Source organism: Hyla sarda, chromosome 4 (genome assembly GCF_029499605.1).
Source record: "Hyla sarda isolate aHylSar1 chromosome 4, aHylSar1.hap1, whole genome shotgun sequence".
NCBI classification, from domain to species: domain Eukaryota; kingdom Metazoa; phylum Chordata; class Amphibia; order Anura; family Hylidae; genus Hyla; species Hyla sarda.
Genome location: NC_079192.1, coordinates 333,749,567 through 333,772,176, shown reverse-complemented (window position 1 = coordinate 333,772,176; position 22,610 = coordinate 333,749,567).

The following is a 22,610-nucleotide window of genomic DNA, read 5'->3' as shown; positions in this document are numbered from 1 at the left end:
CCAAGGCATTGTAAGGAGGTCATACGGGTACGTGGAGGCAACACACACTACTGATTATATCAAAGTTGGATCGGCTTGTAGTGTGGTTTTCCACTTTGATTCTGAGTGTGACTCCATATCTAGACCTCCATGGGTTGATAAATTTGATTTCCATTGGTCATTTTTGTGTGATTTGGGCAACTATGTAAAGACCAAAGTATTTCATACGATTAGTTCATACATTCAGATCTAGGATGTGTTATCTTAGTGTTCCCTTTATTTTTTTGAGCAGTGTACGTGGATACTGGGGTGAAAGTCTTGTTATAATATATAATCTGTATGTATTTTACTAATTTATCTGCTACATACTTTAACACATTAAGAAAGTTCAAGGTAACGAGAAAAATGTATAATACAAGGGAAAAATATAGCCTAATAATACAAAAAGTACATAAATCTAGTTTAAAAAAAACTGTGCACAATGGCTATACATGTGTGTGTATAAAATTTGTAAAATAGCGCCAGAAACCAAGAGGAAATAATGAAAAAAAAATATAGCAGCAGCAGATACAGACAGAGCCCAGGACTCACCTCAGCCCCACAACAAACCTCTGACGTGCTTTGCCTGGAAAGACTTTGTCCAGGAGTGGTGTTGTACTGAGGAAACATAAATATATATACAATAAATAGCCAATGAAAAAACAAGGTACACACCTGACAGAGAATTGACATATTCCCCCTGGTTGGAAGCAACGTCAGATGCCCAATGAATCATGTGATAGATCATGTGATGATCACATCACATGGATCATGTGACGCTCACATCACCTAAACAAGAATTACAGAGCGACCGTGGCAGTCATGTGTGCCATCTAACACTTAAAGGGGTATTCCAAGAAAAAAACATTTTTATAGATGTCAACTGGCTCCAGAAAGTTAAACAGATTTGTAAATTACTTCTATTAAAAAATCTTAATCCGTTCAGTACTTATGAGCTTCTGAAGTTGAGTTGTTCTTTTATGTCTAAATCCTCTCTGATGACACCTGTCTCGGGAAACGCCAAGTTTAGAAGCAAATCACCATAGCAAACATCTTCTAAACTGGGCGTTTCCCGAGACAGGTGTCATCAGAGAGGATTTAGACAGAAAAGAACAACCTTAACTTCAGAAGCTCATAAGTACTGAACGGATTAAGATTTTTTAATAGAAGTAATTTACAAATCTGTTTAACTTTCTGGAGCCAGTTGATATATATAAAAAAGTTTTTTTTTCCTGGAATACCCCTTCAAGTTTGAAACACTAACTGTGATTCTGAAACAAATCTTCTGCATATTATAAAACCCTTATATTTTTTGTCCTGTACACTTTGGTTTTAGCTTTCCAAAACTGATACAAATTACTGAACAAAATACTTTAAGTAACCTTAGGCCAATTTACAACCACAATTCCCAACCCAACCATAGGTTTATTACCTGAAGTGACAGTATCAAGGTTCTTCCTAATGTTATAAAGTGATCAGATCTGCAGTTGTGCTTATAATTGTAATAGAAATGTGGACATATTCTGATTGTGTAAAGTCTGAATTTAAAACATTTTACTGCATTTTTGGGGTGATTTACCCCTTCCCTCTTTGGCGATTTTATCATTTTTGCACTTTTGTTTTTCGCTCCTCACCTTCTAAAAATCATAACACTTTAAATTTTCCACCTAAAAATGCATATAAGGGCTTGTTCTTTGCGCCAACAATTTTAATTTTTAATACCATTAATAATTTCACTACAAAATCTACGGCGAAAGCGGAAAAAATTTATTTGTGGGGCAATTAAAAAAAAAAAAAAAGCCATTTTGTAATTGTTAGCAGCTTCCGTTTCTACGCAGTGCAGTTTTTGGTAGAAAATGCACATTATATTTATTCTGTAGGTCCATATGGTCGCAAGGATACACAATTTATATAGGTTTGATTATAATTTACTACTAAAAAAATATATATAACTACATTCACCAAAATTAATACGTCCTTTTCTGACCCCTATAACTTTGTTGTTTTCCATATAAGGGGCGGTTAATGAACGTCCATTTGGGGCAAGGGGTTAATTTGGCATTTTTATTTATTTATTTTTCCAAACGCTGTTGCCAGGTTTACAGAAAGAGGCAAGTAATGCAGTTTTTTGGCAACCACAAGAATGGATATAAAATACAGAAGTACTTAACTCTTTCATATAGACTTTATTCTTCATTTTTAATCCATAAAAGTCTATAAGCTTAAACTGCTTCTCCAATACTGATCTCTTCCTAGATGGAACATCAAGCACGGAGATGTACTAGAGAATGCTGAATGGAATAGTTGCTGTGACTCATATTACAATCAACATATGCTGTGCAATAGTCCTACTTACTTTTAAAGGTCTTTTGAGGGGAATACTTTTACATTTAAATGGGCTCAGTTAAGGGTACAAAAGTGTGCTAACCTGTCTTGATCCCCCACCGCCTCTGTACCATCAAAGGCCAATCCCATTGCATAACACTTACTGGTCTTGTTCTCAACACATTGAAGTGCCTGCTCAGCCAGTCAGTGGCAGAAATGGTGACCTGTCTTGGCTACTGGCAGTTTATGATCCTACTATTTGATCCCCTTGTCCAGTCTGACCTTAGCATGTTTCTTGTTCCTTCATTTATATTGAGCTTAAAGGCGTTATCCAGGAAAAAACTTTTTTTTTCATATATCAACTGGCTCCAGAAAGTTACACAGATTTATATATTACGTCTATTAAAAAATATTAATCCTTTCAGAACTTATGAGCTGCTGAAGTTGAGTTGTTCTTTATTGCTCTCTGATGACACCTGTCTCGGGAACTGTCCAGAGTAGAAGAAAATCCCAATAGCAAACCTCGTCTACTCTGCAGTTCACGTGACAAGCAGAGATGTCAGCAGAGAGCACTGTTGCCAGACAGAAAAGAACAAATCAACTTCAGCAGCTGTTAATTATTGGAATGATTAAGATTTTTTAATAGAAGTAATTTACAAATCTATAAAAACCTATAGCTTATGCCTCTAGGACCTCACCAATGGTGCATAATGGTGTGGACAAAGATAGATGTAACAGCGTTTGTTCAAAAATTGCTTTTAATTCGGATATAAAATGTAATATATATATATATATAAATAAAATAGTAGCAAAATATCAAAATAGTAGCAAAATATCACATTACACTGGCATTGATCTAATGAAAATCTCACTGGGCCCTAGAGAGGTATCAAAAATTGTGTGAATTAATATTTAAATAAATCCATGAATCTGCAGATAAAAAATATAAAAATAAAAATAAAAATACCAATACAAAAATAAGTCCGTAAGAAACGTATGGATATTGTAACATAAAGTCAATGAAAAAATTAATAAAAAAAGTTGATGAATGAATGATACGAAGTATCTCTCACCACTGCTTCTGGCTTGGTCTGTTGTGATGGATGGATCGCAGTCTCATAATCCTCATATGCCCCAATGAGTGGAAGGGGGGTACAGATTGATAGATCTCCCTTAGCAGCCCCGTTGGCAAGGGGGTGCAGATGTTGCGTATCGTAGGCTCCGATGGCAGGGGAGCAAGCGGCAGTTGCAGCGCTCGGGACCTCGTTCGCTTGTCGGCTTAGCACAAACGGCACTAGTCTGGCACTCCGGCAGGAGTGTCAGTCGGCTCGGGTGCGACAACAGGTCTGCTGGTGAAGGTGTTCCGGGAGCAATGGAAGGTCTGGGATTGGCGTCCCACGTGGAGGCAGAAGATGAGGCTATGAGATGCAATAGATGGTAAGGTTACAGCCAGGCATGGCGGAGTAGAACAGGTTTAACTCCTCTGTTGCCGAGGGATTTGCAGATGGACGCTGATGATAACTGTGTGAATAGTGCCAGATTTCTAAACGCGTTTCGGGGTACTGGGAAACAAAGACCTCCGACCCCTTCCTCAGTAGAAATGTCATACACATTTCTACTGAGGAAGGGGTCGGAGGTCTTTGTTTCCCAGTACCCCGAAACGCGTTTAGAAATCTGGCACTATTCACACAGTTATCATCAGCGTCCATCTGCAAATACCTCGGCAACAGAGGAGTTAAACCTGTTCTACTCCGCCCTGCCTGGCTGTAACTTTACCATCTATTGCATCTCATAGCCTCATCTTCTGCCTCCACGTGGGACGCCAATCCCAGACCTTCCATTGCTCCCGGAACACCATCACCAGCAGACCCGTTGTCGCACCTGAGCCGACTGACACTCCTGCCGGAGTGCCAGACTAGTGCCGTTTGTGCTAAGCCGACAAGCGAACGAGGTCCCGAGCGCTGCAACTGCCGCTTGCTCCCCTGCCATCGGAGCCTACGATACGCAACATCTGCGCCCCCTTGCCAACGGGGCTGCTAAGGGAGATCTATCAATCTGTACCCCCCTTCCACTCATTGGGGCACATGAGGATTATGAGACTGCGATCCATCCATCACAACAGACCAAGCCAGAAGCAGTGGTGAGAGATACTTCGTATCATTCATTCATCAACTTTTTTTACTAATTTTTTCATTGACTTTATGTTACAATATCCATACGTTTCTTACGGACTTATTTTTATATTGGTATTTTTATTTTTATATTTTTTATCTGCAGATTCATGGATTTATTTAAATATTAATTCACACAATTTTTGATACCTCAGTAGGGCCCAGTGAGATTTTCATTAGATCAATGCCAGTGTAATGTGATATTTTGCTACTATTTTGATATTTTGCTATTTTATTTATATATATATTACATTTTATATCTGAATTAAAAGCAATTTTTGAACAAACGCTGTTACATCTATCTTTGTCCACACCATTATGCACCATTGGTGAGTTCCTAGAGGCATAAGCTATAGGTTTTTATTAATTTGCATTATTGTTGCTGGTGGGGTCCGGCTTTAGCTTTAACTGCCTCGGTCCTTCTGTTGTGAGCTGCACCTTATTTTTTTAATTTACAAATCTGTTTAACTTTCTGAAGCCAGTTGATATAAAAAAAAGTTTTTTCCTGGAATACCCTTTTAATTTAAATACTATATTTATATGCCAAACTTGATTTGGATACTGTATATAGCATGTTTTCATCTGAAACCATTTTTGTGCACAGATCTTGGTTTTAGTACGATATTTACTTATTTATTAATGCAGTATTTATGAACTAAACTTAGCTCTGGAACAATATTTATGTGCTTGGCATGGTACTTCTATTCAGCAGGGTTCTGTTCCTGTATATATACATAGTAGAATTACTTGTACTACCGTATATGTCAAGCTTGCTTGTGTTACTGTGCAATATTGTAAAAAATTAAGGATTTGGTTTCTTTAAAGGGTAGCTCCCACCATCCTATTATTATTTTTTTTTGCTAGACCCTCCCTCCCCCCCCCCCCCCCGCTACGGCACTAGCCCGTACCCTCCTCCCCGCCCCCCCCCCCCCCCGCCCCGCATACCCTGTTCCCTCATTACACTTGCAGTTACTGCAGAGTCCGGCAGCGGGCGTGCAGGGACAGCGGTGGCAACGAGGCGGCGGCGGCGATGTGCGGGAGGAGTGGCCTCCCAGCCAGTGGCCGGGGAGCCAATGCGCTCACTCCCGCCTGTCTGATTGACAGGCAGGGAGCGAGTGCAGCCTAACTGAAAAAGGACTGATTGCCACTCCAAAATCAGTTCTTTTTTAGTGGCCGGTTTTTAAATGTAAATTAAACCTTTTTAATGAAAAAAAAAAAAAAATAATAAAAGTATATTAGCGATATGTTGTAGTACATAAGTACTACAACATAACAAAAAATTAAGTTGGTGACAGTGCCCATTTAACATACATCAGTCCATGGACATGGACATTTCAACAAAACACTGCAAAAGAGGAAGTTAATGCAATGTCAATACAACTATTATTTAATACATTGTTAAGTAAGTGGACATGTTATGACATCATCCTTGATCAGACCTGAGCACTGTCCACACCCTGGCATGATTTTTTTTTTTATCTCCTTAAACATCCTTTCACCATACCTTTTTATCTTCTTAACCCCTTAATGATGCAGGATGTAAATGTACGTCCTGGTGAGGTGGTACTTAACGCACCAGGACGTACATTTACATCCTATACATAACCGCGAGCTCGGAGCAATGCTCGGGTCATGCGCGGCAGGTCCCGGCTGCTGATAGCCGGCGATCCTATCATCCAGAACAGCAGACAGAGGTCCCCTCACTTGCCTCCACTGCCTTCCATGGGTCTTCTGCTCTGGTCTGCGAACGAGCAGGCCCAAGCAGAAGATGACCCATAATAATGATCAGTGCTATGTCCTATGCATAGCACTGAACAGTATTAGCAATCAAATGATTTATATAAATTGTCCCCTATGGGCTATGGGGACAATTAAAGTGTAAAAATAAAAGGGAAAAAAAGGAAAAACAATTGAAAAACACCCTTCCCCAATAAAAACTTAAATTGTGCCATTTTCCTTATGATGCAGGATGTAAATGTACGTCCCCCAAAAAGTGTAAAAAAAAAAAATGTAATATACATATTTGATATCGCCACGTGCGTGAATATCTGACCTATTAAAATATAATGTTAATGATACCGTACAGTGAACAACGTGAACGTAAAAAAAATAAAAAGTCCAAAATTTATGCTTTTTTATAAAATTTTATTCCAAATTTTTTTAATAAAAAATGTATTAAAAGTTTTATGTAAGCAAATATGTTATCAATAAAAAGTACAGATCACAGCGCTAAAAATGAGCCCTCATACTGCAACTTATATGGAAAAATGAAGGTCTTCAAAATAAGGGGATTTTAAACATACTAATTTGGTTAAAAAGTTTGCGATTTTTTTTAAGCGCAACAGTAATAGAAAAGTATATTATCATGGGTATCATTTTAATTGTATTGACCCAAAGAATAAAGAACACATGTCATTTTCTACTGTAAATTGTACGGCGTGAAAACGAAACATTCAAAAATTTGCAAAATTGCATTTCCCCACACAAATAGTATTTATTTTTGTTGTGCCATACATTTTATGGTAAAGTGAGTGATGCCATTACAATGGACAACTGGTCGTGCAAAAAACAAGCCCTCATACTAGTCTGTGGATGAAAATATAAAAGAGTTATGTTTTTTTGAAGGCGAGGAGAAAAAACGAAAACTTAAAAATAAAAATTGTCTGAGTCATTTAGGCCCAAATGGGCTGAGTCTTTAAGGGGTAAACATCCTTTCACCTTACTAATATGATGAAAAGAAAAAGTGAAAAGATATTGAAGGAATTTCTAAACATGGGGATCATTTATTATATATAATTGATTAAGAGTTCTCATTTATTCCTCCTGTAGATGTCTAGATAAATTTACTGATGAATGTAAATTGCTTTGTGTTTGGAAAAGAGGAACAGCCATGGGTTCCAACACAACCTCTAACATGCAAATTACTATATTTTCACACTTGAAGAGAAGCATGCATATTTCCAGCAACATTTCCAACAATATATCTTGAGGCTTTAATTTATTGATGACATCTTCTAATATCTTATTAAGTAAAGAACACAGATGATCACAGATATGTGCTGGTCCTGTAAATTTCAAGCCAGAAACACAGGCCTGTATTACAAATTTACTTTCATCCACTCTTATCAAAAATTAAGTAGACCATGAGAATACTCTTGTCATTGCTTTGCTACTCTACAGGTAAAGCAATTGAATTTTATTTCTGTGACTACCTGTGAAAAACGCTGTGGATGCATCTGCTACTGTCAGTCACAGAGTGCTGCGGCTGGGTGGCTCTGTGTGTCCGCTTGTAGCGGTGAATTTCTATAGCGGGAAATCCATTACTACCAGCAGACACAAAGCGGTACCCGGTCGCAGCTCTGTGACTGCCAGCGATAGGTGCATCTACTGTTTAAAATATGCATATGTCCCCATTCAGACCACTACCAGGCAGTGAGATTTAGGTTCCAGCTACTTATAAATCTTGCACTTGTGGAGGTGCTCAAGCCCTATAGTTACATGTATTCAAAAACAGATAAAAGTTAAAAAGCGACACTCCCCACTTTGATCCAGCATATTTTATTTACAGTTCATTCCTTGTAGGAGTACAGCAGGTGTATTCAATTTAAAGATTGACATGTGATACATACTATGCGTGCCTCATCTGGCTCATCTGGTAGTTGTAAAGTGCTAAGTTAAAATGTCAAGTTTAATATTAAAGTTACAGTTTCATGCAGTAACCCATGGTAACTAACAGCTTGTCTAAAAATGTGTCACACTAGTGGATTATGTATGCTTTTTAACATTAAATATCCCTTTTTTTGGTAGATGCCTGCAGGTGTTTAAATACACATGGAGGTATCAGAAGACACAATGGCTTTTTTCAAGTGTTCCAACAATTACCCCTTTTTTGGGATTTGCAACAGGATTAGTTACAGTGTTTAAAAAAAAGTAGAAAAATATATACCATATTTATCAGCGTATAACACACATTTTTTAGGCAATTTTTTTTTAGTAAAGTCTATCTGCGTGTTATGCACCGATAAACAGTTTATTGCCCCGCAGAAGCCGCTGCAGTTCAATTATTTAAAGCGGACACTTTAAATCAATGAACTGCAGTGGCTTCTGTGGGCCCAGAGTCCCGCCGCCGCTGCCGATTCTCTCCCCCGTCTCCGGTTTTATAGTTGCCTGTCCTGGGGCCAGAGTCCCACCGCTGCCCGATTCCCTCCCCCATCCCCGGTTTTATAGTTGCCTGTCCTTGGGACCGCGCTCCTTCAAGCTCTGGCGGTGTCCTGCGCTGTTGCTGTGCGCTGAGCAATGACGATTGACGTCCTCAACATGACGTCACTTGTCAGTGCGCAGCGCACAGTGACAGCTCAGGGTGCCGTCAGAGCATGAAGGAGCACGACCCCCAGGACAGGCAACTATGAAACCAGGGATGGGGGAATCGGGCAGCGGCGGCGGAACTCTGGCCCTGCAGAAGCTGCTGCAGTTTAGTGATTTAAATCATTCATCTGCAGTGCCTTCTGTGGGGCCAGAAACAGTTTATCGAGGTATACAGGCACACACAAACGCACCCTAATTTTAACAAGGATATTTGGGTAAAAGTACCTTTTTTTACACAAATTTGCTTTGGAAACATGAGGGTATGTGTTATAGCATGGCATATAATTTTCTCCCTTCTTGGAAGTTGCAACAGGATTGGTGAATAGCTTTTGTAAATATTGATCAGTTGAACAAATCATAAACATTTTTTTTTTTGGGAGTTGAAAAAGGTTTTGTGGATGGCAAGTGAAGATGTAATGGCTTTTACTAAGCATTCTTTTTGGGGTGTTCCAAAATGGTAAAGAAGAAATAGCTTTTGTATGAAAAGTAAAAAAAAAAAAAAAAATCACTTTATTTGGAATCAGGGGTTGTATATATATGGGCCTAGCAGGTAGTAGCAGCAGCAAGAGTGGTGGACTGGTGGTAGTGCGTGGGGCGGAGACAGAGATAATGAAACACATATCCTAGGACAAACATTTCCACCACAACATATAGCTATAGATGATGACAAATCCACTGGCACCTGGCTCCATGTCATGTCGCCAGACTCATCTTCTCTTCTACCTTATTCTCTTCAGAAACAACACAAGACAGTGACAGTTTTTGCTTGCTGATGCTGCTGCTACTACTACCACCAGGCAGCTGACTTCTGCTACTGCTGCTACCTGTACTGGTGCTGGTACTGCCACCAATATTCTTACTGGCAGAGGACATAGCAGGGGTGCTCTGTCTTTTAGCCTGTCCATTAATTCCTTTACCATACATATTTATTTTTTTATAGAAAAACATATGGAGGTTATTGTTACGTGTACTCTCAGCACTTGTAAATGAATAGTTATGTTGAACCCAGGTAGAAATACTGTATGTTCAATTAAACCCATAAAATTGGCCTAAAAAGTATAGTTCACGTATACAACAGCTTTAATGCTTTTTTGTGTTATATCCCGGTCAGCCCACTACTTTGCTTAGCTTGCTAGTTATTGTAATGTGATATCTTTCATGGATTTATTCCCTGCTGGCTGGTATACAAATACTACAAAGTGTACCAACTGGACAAGCACTGCAGGTGACAAGAGGTCACTGTCTGAGATCAGCCTACTGAAAAATGTTTTGCTCAGCTTGCTTTGAAGTTTTATTGGATTTGTAAAGGCTTTCTGGGACTAGTACTTCTTGCTTTCTCTCTCTCCCAGCTTTCTCTTTCCAAAATGGTGGCCACCATGCTGTCTATAGGACTTTATCAGCCTCTTAAACTCACCCCTATGCTATCTCCTCATTGGCCTGGGAGCTGTATGTCACATAAATGCAAAAAAAAAAAAAAAATGATTGGACAACCTGGGGTGATGGGATTTTGCAACTAGCTGCAAAGTATGCTGGGCTACTCTGACATCATCTCAGTGTTTTTAGAACTTTCTCCTTTCATTTAGGCACCAACATGCCTTGTGTTCTTCATCCCTTCTGCTACTGGCATCACTGGAACTGAACATCACTGCTACTGGCATCACTGGAATGACTAACAGCATAAAGTAATTAGCATCTAGATGGTTAGAAGCCAAGTCAATATAGAGTCAGGGCAGCACAGATAATTCTGTTTTAAAAATATATAAATAAAAGCATATAATAATAAAAAAATAAAAATAATATATATATCTATATATATATATATATATATATATATATATATATATATATATATATATATTCACCCCAATTTTCTAATAAAAAAAAAAGTAAAGTAAAATAATTGGCCATGTGCAAAAATGTCTAAACTATTAAAATGTAGGAACATTGTAAATGTTGCTTAACCTCTTAGGGGCGCAGGATGTGCATGTAGCTCCTGTACCTGCTCCCACCGTATGAAGTGGGCTCAGCAGCTATTGGAAACCAGGACCCAGGGCAATATCCGGCATTAACCCTTAAGACATGGTGATCAAAGTTGATTGCAGCCATCTAAATGCTGTAAATTTCGATCCCAGTTAGCTCAGGGAGCTGATTGGGATCACCACAACAAAATCATGTGGGTACCTATCAGCGGGAGGAGGGCGGGAGGTCCCTTACCCAACTCCTCCCCATCTGATCAGCGATCCAATGCTGCAGAAAGCCATGACAACAATGGCAGCTATAGCACAGCATTGGACAGTGTATGCAATCTTAAGATTGCATGTTATAGTCCCCTATGGATACAAAAACGTCAAAAGAAAGGTTAACAAATGTGATTTAAAGGGGTACTCCGGTGAAAAACTTTTTTTTTTTTAAATCAACAGGTGCCAGAAAGTTAAACAGATTTGTAAATTACTTCTAATAAAAAATCTTAATCCTTCCTGTAATTATTAGCTGCTGAATACTACAGTGGAAATTCTTTTCCGTTTGAAACACAGAGCTGTCTGCTGACATCATGAGCACAGTGCTCCCTGCTGACATCTCTGTCCATTTTAGAAACTGTCCAGAGTAAAAGGAAATCCCCATAGCAAACATATACTGTTCTGGACAGTTCCTAAAATGGACAGAGATGTCAGCAGAGAGCACTGTGCTCATGATGTCAGCAGACAGCTCTGTGTTTCAAAAAGAAAATAATTTCCGCTGTAGTATTCAGCAGCTAATCAGTACAAGAAGGATTAAGATTTTTTAACAAAAGTAATTTACAAATCTGTTTAACTTTCTGGCACAGTTGATTTAAAAAAAAAAAAAAAGTTTTTCACCAAAGTACCCCTTTAACCCCTTTTCTAATACAAAATTGTAATCACCCACCTTTTCCCATTTTTCAAATGAATTAATGTAAACAAAAATAAACATAAACATATTTGGTATCATTGCATGTGGTACTGTACAGTCAATGGCATAAACCTAAAAAAATACAAAAGTCAAGAAATGCATATTTTTGGTCACTTTGTATAATAGAAAAAAATTTCATAAAAACATTCAAAAAGTCCCATCAAAACAAAAAAGGCAAGGAGAAAAAAAATGAAAGAATGAACTTTTGAATAAAAAGCAATAACAAGTCATATCTACCCCCAAAATGAAATTGATAAATAAAATTACATATTGCTGCAGCGTTCCTACAGTTCTATAGACAGAAAAAGATAATAATAAAATGGGGTCAGGATATGTTGATGGCAACAACTTTTAGTTTTTAAAGAGTATTAGTTAAAACACAAAATTACCTTATTCTTAAAAAAGTTAATGCACAACATGCCCTTTATATTTTACTGGAGTAGATTTGCATTATTATTTTTTTGTTTTACCAAAGCTGTCACCCTTTGCAACAAATTCAGAAAAATATCTACCTTTTCTTAGGTTTTTAACTTTCTATAGGGATTGTTTAAGTTTAATTTACATTTAAAATACAGATGGACAATTGTAGTACCAGTTATCTTACAGAAGCTAATTACCACATAACTCACTAATAAAATATACAAAATTAAAATAAATAAATAATTACTGTACAACTCTTGACCTCACTGTTATGCGCAAAAGTGATATGTGCTCAATTAATTTAATTGATGTTTCTACATACAGGGTGTCTGTTAACAAACTGGTTTGGTACTGCAAAATTGATGGACAGTGTAAAAAAAAAAAGGGCAAAAAAAAAGCGAAGAGACAACGATGTTCCAAGTAAAATTCAATTATGTATCCTAAATAAGCTTATAATTTGAATTTACTGTACAGTATAGTAATGCTGACCCTTCAAGTCAAAGCGCCTTTGAACAAAAAGAGCTGGGCATACACTGAGCTTGAAACTAAAAATTTAAATATTTTATAGATAATCTTTCTGTAATAAAAATTGGCAAGCTTGAAAGATAGAGAATATTCTGCAACAAAAAATCTTTGATGTTAGCTCATCATTACATCACAGAAGGAGCTCAAAGGGTTAATTAAAATTTAATGATTTAGCCAGGACTTTGAAAAAGTTATAAACTTAGATGAGATCAATCACTTTCTTGGACTGCCTGACTTCAAAGTAGATATTATGCAAAACAAGGAGAAAAAAAGGGGGGAAAATCCATTCTGTACTGAATACATAAGTAAATATTTTCTCATTAGTCCTCGGCAGTTTGAAGGCTCATTGCGGAGTTTATACATTTATATGGAGCCATTGTAAAGTGCATACACAAATTATGAACTATTTATATGATCAAGTGCTATCTCATATCATTTCACTAGATGCTATATTAAAGAGTAGGGACCAACAAATCTTTGCTCAGATTGGAATACTCTATATTCCTATGATACAAATGAATTGTATAGCCACAATTTCCTAACTCCTGTCCCATATAGGTGGGGAATGAATAAAGCTGGCTCTTTGTTTCTAAGGGAGTTAGGGAAACAGCTGTATGCTCCAATCGATTACAATCGATGGATTCACCACTATCTAACATTTATGAAATACCCTTTAAAGTGTTACGGTCATTAGAAACGACTTCTTAAAATGTTATACTTCTCTAAAAACTAAGCCTTTTCTAATATATTTCATTAAAAAATTATTTTGCTAAACGTGAATAAATGTTTTATTTAATTTTTTTTAAACAGCCACTAGGAGTCTCTGTCTCTTTAATTTTGAAAACAAACCCTGGTATCCAAGGCTTTTTGGACCTCACTACCAAAAGGATCAAAATTCTGAGGGGAAGGGGAGTTTTCTTTTTTTTTTTTTTCTCTCCTCTGTTGGCTACCATGCCTTTGTGCAGTGTATCAGCCAGTTTTTAACTGTGTGAGGAGATCCCTGTGAGATCCAGACAAGATCCAGACAGCTTACAGATGCATTTTATGCACACTTACAAACAGTACAAAGTACTAAATTATTATTTATATGCTAAATAATTTTTCTATGGTCATTGTATGAACTTTTTTTTTGTACATCTGCACCATATAGAAGTGGTTATAGCTGCATTACAGTTATAAAAAAAAGCATGCACTTTGGGTAAAAGGTTTTGAAAATGTAAAAATGTTTGTGTGGCCACAGAATTAAGTTTTGTTTTGTTTATCTGCACCATATATTGGTGGTTATGGCTGTATTACAGTTATATAAAAAGCATGCACTTTGGGCACACAGCCTTTTAAATGTAAAAATATACAGTCATGGCCGTAAATGTTGGCACCCCTGAAATTTTTCAAGAAAATGAAGTATTTCTCACAGAAAAGTATTGCAGTAACACATGTGTTGCTAAACACATGTATATTTTTGTGTGTATTGGAACAAAACAAAAAAAGGGAGGGAAAAAAACAAATTGGACATAATGTCACACCAAATTCCAAAAATGGGCTGGACAAAATTATTGGCACCCTTTAAAAATTGTGGAAAAATAAGATTGTTTAAAGCATGTGATGCTCCTTTAAACTCACCTTGGGCAAGTAACAGATGTGGGCAATGTACAAATCACACCTGAAAGCAGATAAAAAGGAGAGAAGTTCCCTTAGTTTTTGCATTGTGTGTCTGTGTGTGCCTCACAAAGCATGAGCAGCAGAAAGAGGAGAAGAGAACTGTCTGAGGACTTGAGAAACAAAATTGTGGAAAAATATCAACAATCTCAAGGTTACAAGTCCATCTCCAGAGATCTAGATGATGAAAAAAAGGTAAATAACCAATTTTGCAATTGATTAGATGTAAACCGAAAATAAATATTAATAGTATTTATTCACATATATTAAAAAATAAAGTATAATAATTTATTAAAATATAGTAAAATAAAAATGAATAAATAAATAAAATAAAGATAAAAAATTATAATAATAACATCCTAAGGCCCTAGCAGGGCCCGTGCATCTGGCGAAGGAGCTGAAAATGGTACAGTACAGTAAAAAATGTTGAAAAGTAAAAATTTTATCATACAAATCAATGAACAGTTCTGAATACCAAATGATTACTTCAGAGATATGCCGCAACCCTTAAGGATAGTATGGTGGCAATTCTTGTGGATATTAAAGTGGCAATTATGTAGTTTAGATGCGCTTATTGTGAAAGCAGTTCATTGGTGGTGCAGTGTTTGGCAATAATTTATGAATTGCATGACAGTTCCTAGTGGGACACTACTACGTGGGACTGCATGGCACCACTCACCAACCATACGAGTGATGGAGAGATGTACAGTCTGGGCTGGCACGGAAGCATCCGACACTGGAGGTAATGCCTGTCTGTGGAGAGAAGTCCATAAGTGGATAAAGTTCTAGACATGTTTCAAGGCTGCAGGCCTTTTCTTCAGTAGCGGTATTATTACCGCTACTGAAGATAAGGCCCGCGGCCTTGAAACGCATCGAGCACTTTATTTATCCACTTATGATACCACCAGTCTTAATACCACTCCATATACCAGCTACCAGTTTGGACATTTGCAACAGCTAGATGCCCCTTGTTTTGGAACCACTCTTACTTGAGCGCTATTAGCGCATCAGCAACACAAGGACGCCGGCTTCCACTCCCGCACCTCCATAGAGCTCACCGCGATCTTCACTATACCTGCTACGGTATACTCTTTCGGGCCGAATGCCATGCTGTGCCAGCCGCAGATCATCGAGACTCCACTCCACAGAAGGGCATTACCTCCAGTGCCGGATGCTTCCTTGTCAGCCCGGACTGTACATCTCTTCATCCCTCTAATGGTTGGTGAGTGGTGCCATGCACCAAACTCTGTTTCCCACTACTAATGACTACATAACTATACTAACAATATTGTGGAACTGACATGCAATTCATAAATTATTGCTGAACTTTCTGCTGTGCCACATAGTTACATAGTTAGTACGGTCGAAAAAAGACATATGTCCATCAAGTTCAACCAGGGAATTAAGGGGTAGGGGTGTGGCGCGATATTGGGGAAGGGATGAGATTTTATATTTCTTCATAAGCATTAATCTTATTTTGTTCCAGGAATGTATCTAATCCTGTTTTAAAGCTGTTAATTGTTCCTGCTGTGACCAGTTCCTGAGGTAAACCGTTCCATAAATTCACAGTCCTCACGGTAAAGAAGGCGTGTCGCCCCTTGAGACTAAACTTTTTCTTCTCCAGACGGAGGGAGTGCCCCCTCGTCCTTTGGGGGGGTTTAACCTGGAACAGTTTTTCTCCATATTTTTTGTATGGGCCATTAATATACTTATATACGTTTATCATATCCCCCCTTAAACGTCTCTTCTCAAGACTAAACAATTGTAACTCCTTTAATCGCTCCTCATAGCTAAGATGTTCCATGCCCCATATTAGTTTAGTCGCGCGTCTCTGCACCCTTTCCAACTCCGCAGTGTCCCTTTTATGGACAGGTGACCAAAACTGAACAGCATATTCCAGGTGAGGCCGTACCAATGCTTTATAAAGGGGGAGTATTATGTCCCTGTCCCTTGAGTCCATGCCTCTTTTGATACATGACAATATCCTGCCGGCTTTGGAAGCAGCAGCCTGACATTGCATGCTATTCTGTAGTCTGTGATCTACAAGTACACCCAGATCCTTCTCTACCAGTGACTCTGCCAGTTTAATCCCCCCTAAGACATACGATGCATGCAGGTTATTAGTACCCAGATGCATAACTTTACATTTATCCACATTGAACCTCATTTGCCAAGTGGATGCCCAGACACTTAGTGTATCCAAGTCATCTTGTAACTTATGCACATCCTCTATAGACTGTACTGTGCTACAAAGCTTGGTGTCATCTGCAAAGATAGAAACAGAGCTGTTAATACCATCCTCTAAATCATTGATAAATAAATTAAACAATGAACTGCTTTCACAATAAACACATATAACCTACCTGATTGCCACTTTAATATCCACAAGAATTGCCATCATACTATCCATAAGAGTTGCGGCATATGTCTGAAGTAATCATTTGGTATTCAGAACTGTTCATTGATTTGTATAATAAAATTTTTATTTTTCACAATTTTTTACTGTACTGTACCATTTTAAGCTCCTCCACCCGATGCACGGCCCTGCTAGGGCGTTAGGAGATTTTTAATTTTATTTTTTATTTTACTATATTTCAATACTTTATTATACTTTACTTTTTTAATATATGTGAGTAAATACTATTAATATTTTAACTGGATCCTTTTCTCTACCTTTTCACATATGCACCTTTGAGGACTGGTTTACATCTAATCAATTGCAAAATTTATTATTTACCTTTTTTTCATTTTATATATGGCCTTTATTGGGTGAAGGCATCACCAATTACCTTGGGTACATATCTTTGCTCTCAGACCAGTGAGCTGCAGACCATTTCCATTTTCCATCAGAGTTCTAGATTTGTCCACAGTGCGCAGCCTTTTCAAGAAGTTTGCAACTCATGGCACTGTGGCTAATTTCCCTGGGCGTGGACAGAAGAGAAGAATTGATGAAAGGTGTCAATGCAGGATAGTCCTGATGATGGATGAGCAGCCCTAAGCAAGTTCCAAAGATATTCAACCTGTCCTGCAGGCCCAGGAAGCATCAGTGTCAGCGCGATCTATCTGTCGACATTTAAATTAAATGAAACGCTATGGCCAGAGACCCAGGAGGACCCCACTGCTGACAAAATGTAGTCTTGATTTTAAGTCTCTGTAGACATATGAAAGCAAGACTACATTTTGCCAAAATGAACTTGAGTAAGCCAAAATCCTTCTGGGAAAACGTCTTGTGGACAGATGAGACCAAGAGAGAGATTTTTTGGTAAAGCACATCATTCTACTGTTTACCAAAAATGGAATGAGGCCTACAAAGAAAAGAACACAGTACCTACAGTGAAATATGGTGGAGGTTCAATGATGTTTTGGGGTTGTTTTACTGCCAAAATCCTTCTGGGAAAATGTCTTGTGGACAGATGAGATCAAGATAGAGATTTTTGGTAATGCACATCATTCTACTGTTTACAAAAAATGGAATGAGGCCTGCATAGGAAAGAACACATTACATACAGGGAAATATGGTGGAGGTTCAATTATGTTTTGGGGTTGTGTTGCTGTCTCTGGCACAGGGTGCCTTGAATTTGTGCAAGGCATCATAAAATCTGAGGATTACCAACGGATTTTGGGTCGCACTGTACAGCCCAGTGTCAGAAAGCTGGGTTTGCTTCCGAGATCTTGGGTCTTCCAGCAGGACAATGAACCCAAACATACTTCAAAAAGCACCCGAAAATGGATGGCAACAAAGCACTGGAGAGTTCTGAAGTGGCCTGAGTCCAGATCTAAATTCCACTGAACACCTGTGGAGAGATCTTAAAATTGCTGTTGGGAAAAGGTGGCCTTCCAATAAGAGAGACCTGGAGCAGTTTGTGAAGGAAGAGTGGTCCAACATTCCGGCTGAGAGATGTAAGAATCTTATTAATGGTTATAGAAAGCGACTGATTTCAGTAATTTTTTCCGAAGGGTGTGCAACTAAATATTAAGTTAAAGGGGTACTACCGTTAAAAACTTTTTTTTTAAATCAACTGGTGCCAGAAAGTTAAACAGATTTGTAAATTACTTCTATTTAAAAATCTGAATCCTTCCAGTAGTTTCTAGGGGCTATATACTACAGAGGAAATGCTTATCTTTTTAGATTTCTCTGATGTCATGACCACAGTGCTCTCTGCTGACCTCTGCTGTCTGTTTTAGGTACTGTCCGGAGCAGCATATGTTTGCTATGAGGATTTTCTCCTGTTCTTGACAGTTCTTAAAATGGACAGCAGGGGTCAGTAGAGAGCACTGTCGTCATGAATTAGAGAAATCTAAAAAGATAAGCATTTCCTCTGTAGTATATAGCCCCTAAAAAGTACTGGAAGGATTAAGATTTTTAAATAAAAGTAATTTACAAATCTATAGAACTGCATAAGATAACCTCGGCACTGCAGACACACCTGAGGGCTCAAATACCACGCAGCTGATTCCTACACCGGCTGAACAGTCCTCACAAGAGCGGTGCAACACAGGTCCACAAGATAAAGTCTGACTGTATTCCAAGAAGAAGAAAAGAAAAGAAGACCGTGGCACTCACCAGGATGCTTCAAACAACATTATTCACCGGGTGACACTGCAGGAAGACAACGGATAAACATGCAGGGGTGCTTCTGGACTGTCCAGAAGCACCCCTGCACGTTTATCCGTTGTCTCCCTGCAGTGTCCCCCGGTGAATAAAGTTGTTTGAAGCATCCTGGTGAGTGCCACTGTCTTCTTTTCTTCTTCTTGGAATATAATTTACAAATCTGTTTAACTTTTTGGCACCAATTGATTTAAAAAATAATAATTTTCCACGGTAGTACCCCTTTAAGGTGCCAATAATTTTGTCCAGACCATTTTTGGAGTTTGGTGTGACATTATGTTGATTTAGCTTTTTTCCTCCCTTTTTTGGTTTAGTTCCAATACACAAAAAGGGAATAAACATGTGTATAGCAAAATGTGTTACTGCAATCCTTTTCTGTGAGGAATACTTAATTTTCTTGAAAAATATCAGGGGTGCCAACATTTACGGCTATGACTGTTTGTGCAGGCCTCCTGACAAGTGAGCACAGTGTTGGAACAATCTAAATGTATTTTACAGGTAAAATAATGCATATTATTAGCATTTTTTTATATTTTATGCCAAATGATTGTAACGCTATAAGTAGATTAACCCATTAACGATGCAGGACATAAATGTACGTCCTAGTGAGGCGATACTTAACGCACCAGAACATACATTTACGTCCTATACATAACCGCGAGCATCGGAGCGATGCTCGGGTGATGTGCGGCAGGCAGCCAGGGATATCAGCCAGGGACCCGCCGGTAATGGCCGACATCCGCGATCAATACAGATCACGACATCTGCAGCTCTACGGTCACTGAAATGGATGATCTGATCGCCCGCAGCACTGCCGCGGAGATCCGATCATTCGGAATGGCAGACAGAGGTCCCCTCACCTGCCTCCGCTGCCTTCCATGGGTCTTCTGCTCTGGTCTGAGATCGAGTAGACCAGAGCAGAAGATGACCGATAACACTGGTCAGTGCTATGCCCAATGCATAGCACTGAACAATATTTGCAATTGAATGATTGCTATAAATAGTCCCCAATGGGGACTATTAAAGTGTAAAAATAAAAGTTAAAAAAGTAGAAAAAAAAAGTTTTAAAAAATTGGAAAAATCCCCTCCCCCAATAAAAATGTAAATTGTCCCATTTTCCGTATTTCACCCCCAAAAAGTGTAAAAGAATAAAATAAAAAAATTATAAACATATTTGGTATTGTCGCATGCGTAAATATCCAAATTATTAAAATATAATGTTAAGGATTCCGTACGGTGAACAGCATGAACGTAAAAAAGAAAAAAAAAGTCAAAAATTTGAAAAAAAATTTAGTAAAAGTTTTATATATGCAAATGTGGTATCAATAAAAAGTACAGATCACTGCGCAAAAAATTAGTCCTCATACCGTCACTTATATGGAAATATGAAAAAGTTATACGTTTTCAAAATAGAGGGATTTTAAACGTACTAATTTGGTTAAAAAGTTTTCCATTATTTTTAAGCGCAACAATAATAGAAAAGTATGTAATAATTTTATCATTTTAATCATTTTGACCCAAACAATAAAGAAAACATGTCATTTTTACCATGAATTGTACGGTGTGAAAATGAAACTTTTAAAAATTAGCAAAATTGCAGTTTTCTTTTTAATTTTCTCACACAAATAGTATTTTTTTGGTTGCGCCATACATTTTATGGTGAGTGATGGCATTACAACGGACAACTGGTTACGAAAAAAAAACTCGTACTAGTCTGTGGATGAAAATATAAAAGGTGTACAAAAGAAGAGTCCAAAGAAGATTGCATTCACCATCCACGATGGTAGGCGTACAATAGCGTAGGCAGGGGCACACGGGGACAAGTTGTTTTGCGCTGTTTTGCGCTACTTCAAGCCGGAGTGGGACCTTCAAATTTAGCGCCACACCTTAAGAAGGCATCAGGCGATGACGTCAACAGAGGCTGATATGCAATTGATTGTGCAGTGTGTGGTCATGTGACCGGGACCAAAACCAGGTGTAACCCATTAAGGACCAAGCCCATTTTGACCTTACAGGGTTAAAGGGGTACTCGGGTGGGAAACTTTTTTTTTTTTTATCAACTGGTGCTTAATCCTTCCAGTACTTATTAGCTGCTGAATACTACAGAGGAAATTCTTTTCTTTTTGGAACACAGAGCTCTCTGCTGACATCAAGACCACAGTGCTCTCTGCTGACATCTCGGTCCATTTTAAGAACTGTCCAGAGTAGGAGAAAATCCCCATAGAAAACATATACTGCTCTGGACAGTTCCTAAAATCGACAGAGATGTCAGCAGAGAGCACTGTGGTCATGATGTCAGCAGAGATCACTGTGTTCCAAAAAGAAAATAATTGCCTCGGTAGTATTCAGCAGCTAATAAGTACTGGAAGGATTAAGATTTTTTAACAGGCATAATTTACAAATCTGTTTCTGGCACCAATTGATTTAAAAAAAAAAAGTTTTCCACCGGAGTACTCCTTTAAGAACCAGGCTAATTTTATCTTAGCATTTTAGTTTTTTCCTCCTCATCTTCAAAAATTGTAACTCTTTTATATTTTCATCTACAGTCTAGTATGAGGGCTTGTTTTTTGCGCGACCAGTTGTCCAGCGTAATGACATCACTAATTTTACCATAAAATGTATGGCGCAGCCAAATATATACTATTTGTGTAGGGAAATTAAAAAGAAAACCGCAATTTTGCTAATTTTCAAAGGTTTTGTTTTCACGCCGTATAAATTACGGTAAAGATGACATGTTTTCTTTATTCTGTAGTCAATATGATTAAAATGATACCCATGATTATACACTTTTCTATTACTGTTGTGCTTAAAAAAAATCGCAAACTTTTTTACCAAATTAGTATGTAAAATTTTAAATCCTTCTATTTTGATGACCTATAACTTTGTCATTTTTCCATATAAGCGTCAGTATGAGGGCTCATTTTTTGCGCCATGATCTCTACTTTTTATTGATATCACATTTGTGTATGTAAAACTTCTATAAATGTTTTATATATATATTTTTTGTACTTTTTTTTACGTTCACACCGTACACCATACAGGATCAATAACAATATATTTTAATAGTTTGACATTTGCGTATGCGGTGATACCAAATATGTGTATTAATTATTTATTTTTACACTTTATGGGGGTAAAATGAGAAAAAAGGACATTTTACATTTATATTGGGGCACAGGATTTTTCACATTTTTTTTACTTTTTTTAAATTAATTTTTTTTACTTTCATTTTTACACTTTAATAGTCCACACAGGGGACTATCTATAGCAATCCTTTGATTGCTAATACTGGTCAGTGCTATGCATAGGGAATAGCACTGATCAGTGCTATCAGTCATCTTCTGCTCTGGTCTGCTCTATCTCAGACCAGAGCAGAAGACCCCGGGAGATGGCCGGAGCCAGGTGAGGGGACCTCCGGCCGCCATGCTGGATGATCGAATCCCCGCAGCAGCGCTGCGGGCGATCCGATCATCCATTTAAAGTACCGCACTGCCACAGATGCCGTGATCTGTATTGGTCGTGGCATCTGAAACATAGAAACATAGAATTACCAGCGGGCCCCTGGCTGCTGATAGCCCCCGGGACCTGCCGCA